This window comes from Anoplolepis gracilipes, chromosome 2 (genome assembly GCF_047496725.1).
Source record: "Anoplolepis gracilipes chromosome 2, ASM4749672v1, whole genome shotgun sequence".
Taxonomy (NCBI): domain Eukaryota; kingdom Metazoa; phylum Arthropoda; class Insecta; order Hymenoptera; family Formicidae; genus Anoplolepis; species Anoplolepis gracilipes.
In genome coordinates, this window is record NC_132971.1 from 8,587,695 (window position 1) to 8,599,712 (window position 12,018).

Consider the following 12,018-nt stretch of genomic DNA (forward strand, 5'->3'; position numbering starts at 1 on the left):
TGTCACACTCACTCTCTCAAGAGTTAAACAAATTTTAACAAACAAATTAAGTTAAAAATTAAAGTTTTTACAACATTTACATAAATAATGGATTAAACAAGCATTGTAATGTAAAAATATTTTTAAAACTTCACCAATATTTGTGCTAACTTATTGATATTATTTACCAATCTTTACAGCATCACATCATACATATGATATAAAATCGGGTACATTAAAAAAAATTCTACGATTTTCATTATCCGTATTATAATTTAAGTGGACTCTTAGTTACTGATAAAATAAATGTGAGTTATCATTAAACATTAAATAATTCAAGTTAATCAAAACTAAAACCGTATTTTATTGTATTCAATACTTTTCAAATATTGTTAAAATTTGAATTAATACGAATTGATATTTTATTATTAACATTAACATTTTTAGATTGCCGACCTCGAACTTCAGAACCAAACATTTATAAAAGTAGTTGAATTGCCAGATAAATTAGTTTCTACGGAATTTGACGGTATCTTAGGTCTCGACTTTCCTGAACAAATGGGTATAAGAAAAAAAATGGAGAGAGAGAGTGATGCCTGTTTTCTACAATATGATTGAACAAGGTCTAGTATCTCCAGTTTTTAGCATTTATTATAACAGATATGTACGTATTTTCTTTATATCTGTATTTGCTTAAGTGTTTATAATTTATATATATGTGATATATGTATCTATATATATATATATATATATATATATATATATATATATATATATACATATACATATATCACATATATATAAATTATAAACACTTAAGCAAATACATCTGTAATTAAGCTGATCATGTTTTAATAAATTGTTAATATTATATCACGTTCTGTAGACTTAGCATGGGACGGGAAACACTTTTCCAGAAACAAGGTTTATGGAATCAAGCTGTTATTTATACAGGTATCTCCCAAATACTTGGACCAACAAGACTCGGTTCACGTATTAACAAAAAAATTGGAGCAGAGTACGATAGTTCTGGAAATCCAATAGTAAGTAAGTCGTCATATTTTTACAATATCGCAATTTTCTATAGAAAAATTATGAATGTTTAATTACTAATTTGATATTATCTTTTGTTCAAAGGTGAATAGGTTACGGAATTTGCCCACAATTACTTTTGGTATACGCCATAGACTGTTTCATATCTCTAGCGAGGATTATATCATTAAAGTAAATATCATATGTCGTAATTCGGCTTAAATTACTTAAGAATAGATTTACAGTGCAAACTTTCTATATTTAAGTAATTCCAGTTAAATTATTTAAAAACAAGAAGCTCAACTTTATTTTTTGCAGAGCACAAGAGACGATGGCACCACTACATATATGAGTGCGTTTCAGACATTTAATTCACCTTATTAGGTGAGGCATTTATTAAAAGGGTTTACATTACATTTGATTTGCAACCTAAACTAATAGGATTTGCCACAGCGAAATAAATATCAATTACCTTTTTTTTAACTTACTATTAATTGTTAGATATTTAGATGACAATTTTAAAAATAATTAAAAAAATAATTTTTTTTACAATTTGTAATATTTACTCGTATATAATATAATATTTTTACTGACTTCTAATATTTTTCATAATTATGAAATACATTGTTTATAAATGAATTTTTTTCTTATTAAATGGATTTATTTTATTAGAAATAAATTATATTTTTTAATTGAAAAACACTATTTTTAAAGATATATATTAGATAATTTTTTCTTGTCTCACTTTTTTCAAAGGAATTCGCTCATTCTGGGTCATTGGCGCCTTTCGCCTAGTTATTATTTTTATACAATTTTGTAGATAATAATGATAGTATTTTTAAAAAAATATAGTTTTAAACCCGAAAATAGTCTAACTTCTTAATAATCATTTTATTGGTTATTTTATTTATTTGATGGCTCATTATCAGAACTCTCCAACATAACAAATACGTCATTACTATGCTCAAAAGACATCCGTATGTCACTAGAAAAATATTTAGTGTATTCTAAATACCAAATGATCGACATAATATGGGCATAGTACGAGTACTATTTTTACATGTACATACAGTAATATTCTGTAATAACATCTTTTCCTTCACCACTACATTCTACTACAATGTAAACATGGTGTCGCGTTTGATTAACATGCCTGAACTGTATTCGAGAACTGCTTTGAGAAATATTGGATTAACAATATCGATATCATAGTTAGCGAGATCATCTGCTCCTATATCACAGCTAAGTTTTATTCTGTATCGTTTCTTAAAGTGCGAATACAGTCTAACAATAAGCATGCTAAAAACCATGATAGCATGTCTACATTGCAGCAGAATGTAATGATAAATTGAATAATTTGAAAGATATAATTTTTTTTAAGCCAAAGTAAGACTTATTTTTTGTTGTTCTTTTGAAATATTAAAAACGTTAATATTGCAATATACAATATTTTTGTGCGCTCTTTGTTAGAAAGATAAATTCTTATTTGAATCTCTAAGATATGTTATTTTAATTTTATAGATTTTTATAGATACACACAAGATATAAAAAATATCTTAAAAATATTTTATAATTTTTTTTTAGTAAAGCTTTTGTTTTCTGTTTTGTAGTACAGTTCTATATCATTTAACTAATAATAGAAAGTACCTGTGATATTACAATTATGTAATAAAAATTAATAAAACGGTTTTTAATTGAAAGTGTGTTTTTTTGCATTTAATTTCTTAATATAAGACCGTCTCATATTAGGAAACCCTATCTCACATATTCGGATACCTTTTTCAAAACAAACAAATTGTTCAAGTCTAAGGAAAATCAATGTAGCAAATAAAATATACATTTGAGCTGTTAATGCTTTTTAGTGGCAAAACTTGAACGTACTAGCTATAAAACACATAAAGTTTTGGAGTTAAAAATTACAATTAAAGAAAATATAAGCTTTTAAAATGTTACGTCCAGACTCGGAAAAAGAATGAGATAACGAAAGAACAGAACTTACTCTTGTCGAAACGCGTAAAACCTTAACGCTCTCGACTCGAACGAACTATGCAAGGCCGGACCTGGTCAAAGACCTCGAGAGTCTCTTTTACTAGGTCAGTAGGCCGTTCGTTCGGTGGTCCCTTTTCGGTAAGGGAAGTTAATCCCTATTACGCGGGACGGGACCTTGTGCGATCTGGGAGTCAGGGAATGTGTTTGAAAGGTTAATAAATTTGATTAAAAATTTAAAATTTTTATTTTTATTCATTTATTAAATAAAAATGAAAATATATATATGTATATGAGATTTAGAAAATTATTAGCATTTTAATTAGATTAATTAATCTTATTAATAGATTAAGTGTGTGTGTGTGTGTGTGTGTATTCGCAGGTGTTACATTAGTTCGGAGGGACCTCAATCAGGTAAATTGGAAGTGGGAAAAAAAAGGACTTATTACTTGACTGGTATTCATACAATAATACTTAAAATTCTAAGGGAAGGGCCAGGAAAAGAGTTATAAGTCTTCAAAGGTAATCGTGGAAAGGGGAAATTTCTTCCAGAGAGGCTCTATCGGAACGGCGAGGAGATATCTGTGACCGAGAAGGAATCACGGGATAACGGATCCCGCAGGGTTGTTCGCAAGGATGGAGTGCAGTGTTTCTAAATCAACAGGGCCACGCCCGACTGTATACGAGGCTGATCCTGAGGCGGGGGACGAGAAGGTTCTTGATGTTTGGAATTATGGGGCTGTTTCTTTTCGGCGGAACTCGCGTTTTCTTTCTCGAGGTCGACGACGACCTCGGCAATATCACGAAGGGCCTTCCAAATTTCATCCGATTCTTCTTGAGAATCAGGTGAATTATGGGGGAAACATGGAAGTGAATCTCCCAGGACGATGGTAGAAGCTGCTGAGGGTGGACGTGGAGGGGGTTCAGAGGTAAAGGGAGTTTCGTTGGAAGGGCTCGGTAAATCGAGAGGCGATGGGGAAGGTTGCTCGTGAGAGGCTAATACTACTGGATATGAAGGGAGAGGGGGATCGATGGTGGTGCGAGGAGAAGGGTCAGGTGAGAGGGGTGGTTTCGGCTCTCTTGAAGGAGGAGGGGGAGGATGGGACTCTGCATGTATGTGTGATAATTGTTCGCGGAAAAATTGATTTTTTAATTCTATATTAAGATTGGAAATATCGTTTTTAAAATTATAACCTGCTGTCGTCTGAGCCAACACTCTTCGGACACGTCGGTTCTTAAGACTGCGGCGACGTTTTGCTTTAGCCTTTAGGCGTTTCGGATGAACGGGCTTCACTATGAACCCACGCAAATATTAAGAAAACTTATCGTTTATTTTTGGCGAGACAGTTCTAATTAGTAAAATTTATAATATTCCTAATATAATTTAAGTCATGAAATTATATTATTTAAAACGCATAATATAGGGAGAAGAGAGGAGAGAGAAGAAGAAAGAAGAAGAAAGAGAAAAAAAAATAAAAAAAAGGAATAACACAAAAGGAAAGAAGTAATGAATAAATTATAATGAATGTTTAAAGGACCAGAGGAAAAATGGAATTCCGGAGAAGTTTGCTTCTGTAGAGAAAATTGAAAGAATTTACAGGTTCTGCCTAGTTATATTTTGTACTAGTACACGAGATATCGGTTCCGCAAAATACATAGGTACCCGCAGAGAAAATAGAAAGAATTTGCAGGTTCTGCCTAGTTATATTTTGTACCAGTATACGAAATACCTTTCCGCAAAATACACAGGTACCCGCAGAAAAAATAAAAAAACTACGTGAAAATGAAGAGGATGGGAAATAAACATAAACAACAAGAAAAGGAGAACTAATTATAATGACAAGGGTAAAATGAGGAGTAACTGATCCAACAGTAATAATAAAATAAAAGAACAAAAAATCAAGAACTGTCTCACTATAATTACAATAACCAAATTTGGGGAAGGTGAAACAAACATAAAATTATTCGCTCGGTACTCATTACTTATTGCGAACGCTAATGGTTTTGGTTTTGAAGAGGACCTCGGCGGTGGATCTCGTAGCGTCGGATTGAATTTTACAGGTGCCCTGGTTAACGATCGAATCTTTCGTGTTGAATGGCACAATCACTTACAATGTTCGACACTCTTTATTGTTTTAAACTTTTAATTCGCACGCAACCACTTACAATGTTTGACGCTTTTTATTGTTTAAACTTTTAATTCGCACGCAACCACTACACAGAGAGTCTGTGTTAAATATTAGGCAAACCACACGTCGCGGAATCGAAAGTATTAATATTCGAAAGTATTAACACCCGAAGGATTAAATGTTGAGATGGAGGATCAATTCCGCGTCTCGAAGCCGAGGTCGAAGAAAATAGTTCGTACCGGACGAGAGATCGAACCGAAGTAGTGATGTCGCGGCGCATTGTTCTTCGCATTAAATACTAGAATTCGTACCTCCTCTCCATTGGACAATTGGATGAATTAGAATTTTAATTAACGCCCCCATATGCTTAGGGGGTGTTTCCTTCGACTTCGAGTCTCAAAAATTTCTTCTCTATTGGTTCAAGAGATTTTTCCATTTGGCCAATGAGGAGTTTGGTACCGTCCGAGTCGCTTATCGCTATTTAGAAATTTATTATAAACAGCTGTCACTTTAGGTCCGTCAGGCGAGCTCTCTTATCGAATGCTTCTTAAGTTTTCGTCGCCGTTTCAAATTTATAATTGCAGTTCTAAACAACTGCTTCGAGTTACGGTGACTCTGTGTTATTTAAAATTCTTTTGGAGTTTAGAGAGCCGTTCAAGTGGTTGTGCTCTATTCGATTTCTAAGATTTCTTTGGTTGTCTTATTTAGAGTTGGTCTCGCCTTACGGAGGTTTGTTAAAATTTTATTGTCCACGTAACATAATATTCGTGGAGTGCGACTAAAGTGACAGCTCTCACGGTTTGATATTTCGCCGTAGAGCGTTCTCAGAATCACTATCTCTAAATGTTTATGCATTCCTTTCGAAAAGAAAGAATCGTGAAGTCTACAGACCGTAACAAAAAAAAGTATCGCATAATTGGCACCTTTACCCTATTACGAGAAAAATATTAAACTTTATAATTACGAAATTTGTAATATCCTCCCTCTATCGCAATTTTGTTATTTTTTATTTTTGTCTTATTTTATTATGTAAAATCACTGCTTAAATTTTGTTCTACCTGTTGCCGAACACCCTGTATATGTAATATTTAAAGTGCGCATCGTCAAAATTGAAACAAAAATCAAATCTCTTTCTAAAACTATAAGAATTTTACGTAACATATTTTTAACATGCCATTCATCGCTTTTCGCACAGCTTTGGTCAATTCTTTTATTGTTTTGGGCTGTTCAAACATAAATATTATTAAAATAATCAATATTTGGCATCTTTTATAAACGTTTATTAAATAATAAGAATATCTTCGATTGTCTTTAGCCTATACGTACATAAAAAAACTGTCAAATTTCTTCTATTAAAAGACATTTTACTTTTCCTACTGTCTATTCATGTCATTTAATAATAACATTTATTTAGTTGTAATATACTTCCCATAAAACATTCTGTATATATCTTCAAAAATAATTAATTCAATGCAGATCGTAAAATACCTTTCTATAATTAGTAGTTCGATTCGGTTCAATCAAGTCCGAGTCGCTCTTCTTTGCTACTCAAATTCTCGCGTGAATCCTTTTCACGTTATAAATAGTGTATCAACATATCAATAAAAAGAGCAGCGTCACAGTATCGCCACAGTAAAACAATTCATATGTATTCCCAATGCAATAATATCGAAGCTATCATTGCTGTCATCACCACATGATCAAAAAAGTAGCTAGTGGTCGACTGGACAATTTGCATTCTGAAGAATTTGCATTTTAGACATATTTGTTGTGTAGTAAAAATTGTAAGAGGAAACGCGTACTTGTAGGTAAAATATCTATTTTCCGTTTTTATTATATAATTATATCGATCTTATGTCTATCTTAATGATATTTAATTAACAATCGCGATTAAAAATAAAATTATATCATTTTTATTTACTTAATAGCACACAAGAAAAGAATATTTATATAGTGATAATTATTTTATCAGATAAAAATATCTTATTAATGTGTGTTATAATTTATCGATACTTTAGCGATACTGAACGTTATTAAATTATTCATTATTAAATTATTAGTAAAAGAGTAATTTAATTCTTATGATAAATAAGTTGTAAAAATGAAAGAGATTCGGTGGTCAATTTGAAGACGATTTTTCCTCAGTGAAATTATCAAAGGAATTTACGATCTTTTTGCAAACTTCCAATTTTTGCACATATTTGTAATTAACATAAGCCTTAAATTAAAAGTTTATTAAAATAAACTTTAAAATTAACTAAAAACAAATATAATTGTCTTTATCTTTTAATTCCACAAAATTTAGTTTACAGAAAATACTTCTTTTTCAATTGTTCATTACTCAAAATTTATTGATGTCCCAACAGTTTTCTCTAAAAACAGATCGTTTTCAAATTGACCAAAAGATCCGTCATTAAAAAAATGTTTGATAGTTTTAAAACGATTGTCATTAATACTATTAAATTATTTTCAATTCACTTAAAATTTATTTTTATTTCTATAAAAATTATTACGGCTTAAAAACCGCTGGCATTGAATAAATTTTTGTAACTACCAAGTAAGTCTGGTGGGCTCAGAAATAGTATAAGTTTGATAATAATACCGGCTGTTTTAATTGCATCAAAAATTAAAAACATGTTTAATCCAATATACTATTTTTTATTATTAATAATAAAAAAGATTCTATGAACCTACAACAAAAACTGTAAAAGATATTAAAATAATGATAATATTACACTTTGAAAAAGAAGATTAAAGTTTAATATAAAAAATATTTTATAAATTAATTGCTTTTATGTACTGTCATGTGTTTGATGAGTTAAATTATTTATAAATACTAACTAAATGTGTAAAATAAAGAAAATAATAACGCCACTAATTACATATAATATAAAAAAATAATGACGCATACACAACACACATAAAATAATAGAAAAATAAATTTGTATAAATATTTTAATTCTTAAACACTATTTTTTAGTAATTACATTATTGTTCTATTTAAATGGATATTATGATAATTAAAAAAAATACAAGTATATAAAATATAATATATTTACATTAGTCCGATCGATATAAACTTATCGAAACAATAAATATTTCGCACCTTGTTACTAATGTCTCTCTGCGTAAACACCACGTAGGCGCTTGCCATCATATATAAACCGTCATCGAATATCGATATGTATTATTAATATAATACATATCGGTATTACTAATGTAAGAACTCTACGCTTGATAACATCTTATTTTGCTATTCGCTCACAAGATATAAAAAGTGAATCATTATTTGAAATTTTTAACGATTCAAAGTTTCAATTGTAGGAAAATTTGGAAATATGTTTCGCTTTTTTATCTTGATAATCGCAGCATTCTTTGTGCTGATCGACGCGCAACTTCAAAGCAGGTTAGTACAAAATGTATCTTAAATAAATTTTATGTATTTTTTTTTATTTATTTTCATGACTATTCCGTTATTTATAAATTTATATCACTGAGAAGAGTCCGAACAGAGATATAAATATTCGGTTAATTTTAACATTTTCGTATTTTTTCTGCTTTCCGTTTGTTAAAATGTATTGCATTGTTTTATAATATATTGTCTTATTTTTCTATTTTTTTTTATTTGTTTTATATTGGTGTCGATTGAACTCAAGTCATGTACTTAATCCCAAAACAAAAATATTTTTATAAAAAAATGTTATTCCATCGCTATTATATAAATTTAATTACAAGTCTTTCGTGTCGAATTTATAGAAAATATGCGAGAAAATATCTATATTGCCATAATAAATCTCGTAATTATTGTAATAATTGACCTTTATCTTCTAGTGGCATTCAACTTACTAAATAGACAAATTAGAAACGAACACATTAATTAAAAATTTAATTTTTAATAACACAATTGAATAAAATTTTTTTATAAAAATACTTTTGTTGATTAACAATTAAGTGGGAAAAAAATAGGATGTTTTAAATAAAAATAATTCTTAAGTTTGCTTTTATCTACTTTATTGCTTTTGTGTACATTATAATTCGAGGTCAAAACATCTAATTGTAAATATTTTGTTGCACAAACAGATGATTTATAGATATCGGTGAGTTTTGCTTTGTGTTGCCTGTTTACTTCACGCTCTCATATACATACATCTTACTTTTAACAGTAAATTATGCATTACATATGTTGTATATAATTATATATTATATACAGTTATTTTATTTTAAATTATTCCTTTGAACAAGATTGCAATGATATCTTCAATAAAAAATTTCTTAAGTTATAATGATTTTTTATTTAAAACTTTAAACTAAATTAAATAATACTTCAAATATATATGCAATATGTAAATTATATTATCTAAAAAAGTTATATATATATATATATATATATATATATATATATATATATATATATATATATATATATATATATATATATATAACCTTTTTAGATAATATATATATATATATATATATATATATATATATATATATATATATATAACCAAAATTTAGTAATTAAAATTATTAATAATGTAAATATTCAAAAGTTAAGCTATACAATTTTCGTATAAAGATTTATTTTTTATGCAATTTATCACTCACTTTTTTCAAGATAAACGAAGTTTGACATATAAAGTTAAGTCACGAATTAAAGTGATCACGACATTTACATATGTCTAATGATTTAAACAACAATTGTAATTTAAAAATATTTAATAATTTCTTTATTGTTAAAATTACTCTAAAATATTAATTGTTATGATATTACTTATTGATATTCTTTACAGAAATATATAATAAATATAACAGTAGCTGTTCCACAACATACACAAACCTAAATACTTCTGCTACTTTAATATTGATTATATTATTCCTATCCAATTAGATGTAATGTTATCTGCTGATGTGGTAAATGTGAGTTATCATTAAATAATCTAAGTCAATCAAAATTATAATCGTAGTTTACAAACATTTTACAAATATTTTTGTTTTTATTTGTATACGCAATAACATTTTTCATTAATATTAATATTTTGAATAGGTTGGTGATTTCTCTGCTGAGAACCAAACGTTTTGGGAAGTGATTGACAGGAGGCCAGAATGTGTGTCCATTCCTTAAGTACTTTGATGGTGCGTTGGGCCTCGGTTATTCCATAATAAATAAATCCTTTGAAACAAAAACGATATCTGTTTTTTACAATATAATTCAATAAGGCCCAATGGATTTCTCATCCGTTTTTAGCATTTATCTTAAGTACATATTTTTTCTTTATATCTATACTGCGTATTTACTTAAAGTGTTTTTAATTTATATATATATACAAAGTGTCCTGTAATTGATGAAAAACCTTCTAATGACAGATTCTTGAGATTATTTGAAGACAATTTTTCTTCAGCGAAAATGTCGAGGCATCGATAATTTTCGAATAATAAAAGCGATTGAGAAAAAAGCGCTTTTAGCAAACTAAACTTTTTGGAGTTAAAAAATTACCAAAATTATATTTTTCAGTTAATTTCAGATAGGGTTTACTATAATAGAATTTTAATTTAAGACTTAATTACAAAGATGTATAATGACAAAAATTGCAAAAAATGATGACGTCTCTCGATATTTCACTGAGGAAAAATCGACTTTAAATGATCTCCAGAAATCTGCTATTAGCAGGTTTTTCACTAATTACAGGACACTGTGTATATATATATATACAGGGTGGACCATTTTAATCCATCCAATCGAATATCTCGAAAACCAAGCCCGTGAGAGAAAAATGTTTCAGACAAAAGTTGTATGGTTTCGAGGGGGCCATAAGATGGTACCATTGGTTTGACCTTGAAAAGTCATTTGAAGGTCACGTGAAGGTCACTTCAAGTTTTTTAAATGGAACATCCTATATATTTTTACATATTCTTGTAGCTCATCTCGAGAGCTTTCCAAATTACTTATGACAAAGTATTTTTCATTAAGTATTTTTTAAGTTATAAGGCTTCAAAGTTGCAGTATTTTGACATAAAATACAAGATATCTCGTAAAATATTCATTTTTTGATTATCTTACTCTAATACTTTTATGCACAGAATAATGAGACGAATCAATTGGTGTAAAGAAAGCACATAATTATGTTAAAGTAAAAATGTGTAACTGTTAGTTGCAAATTCAGATTTTTACTTTAACATAATTATGTGTTTTAATTATTAATTATGTGTTTTAATTAATAAATTATACCTTTTTAATAAAAAAAAAATATGATTTTTTAAAGATATCTATTATTTATTTCACGAAATTTCTTATTGTTGCATTTTTTTCAAATTTACATATTACAATAATAGAAATATGTATATATATAATGTAGATTTTCAAGTTTTACAGAATCTTGAGCTAAAAAGGAAATGTAAAATTTAATCAATTTGTTGAGAAAAAAAAATTTTTATTAATAATTGAAAGAATAAACTAATAATTACTCTTAAAATAATAAATAAAAAAATACTTATAATTGAATTATAAGCGAATGTGTCAAGGATCAATTCATTCGCTGTCATATATGCATCCACAGTATAACATTTATAATACAATATATGTAACATACACATAATAATAAATCTTTCAAAGAAAATATAATATTGAATAAATGCTTGTCAAAGAAGTGAAGAAAACAATAACATTGGGCGCGTTCAGCGGACTCAACCGCTTCATAGCAATCGAATGTGATTAGTTCTTATTACTTTTAAACCCAACAAATCAACATCGAGGTAAATCTAGTAACGTTTCTTAAATGTTGAGTCTGTTGTCTGTTGAATAAAGCCATTGATTCTAAGTACAGTCGGACCTGTTATCCTACGACATTTTCGGTCCGGAATCTTCCCCTTAAACCTCTGATCCTACGACAAAAAT

The 12,018-nt window shown here is 28.5% G+C and overlaps 1 long non-coding RNA gene across 2 annotated transcripts; it reads left to right on the forward strand.

Moving 5' to 3' along the window:
• The first annotated feature begins 8,240 nt into the window (after positions 1 to 8,240).
• LOC140676123 (uncharacterized) lies at positions 8,241 to 11,036 on the forward strand. Of its 2 annotated transcripts, XR_012048534.1 has the most exons (4): positions 8,241 to 8,345; positions 8,451 to 8,532; positions 9,917 to 10,043; positions 10,171 to 11,036. It is a non-coding gene; the product is annotated as an uncharacterized lncRNA (long non-coding RNA). The 2 variants fall into 2 exon arrangements; XR_012048533.1 differs by lacking the exon at positions 8,241 to 8,345 and having other exon boundaries at positions 8,356 to 8,532.
• Positions 11,037 to 12,018: the final 982 nt, after the last annotated feature.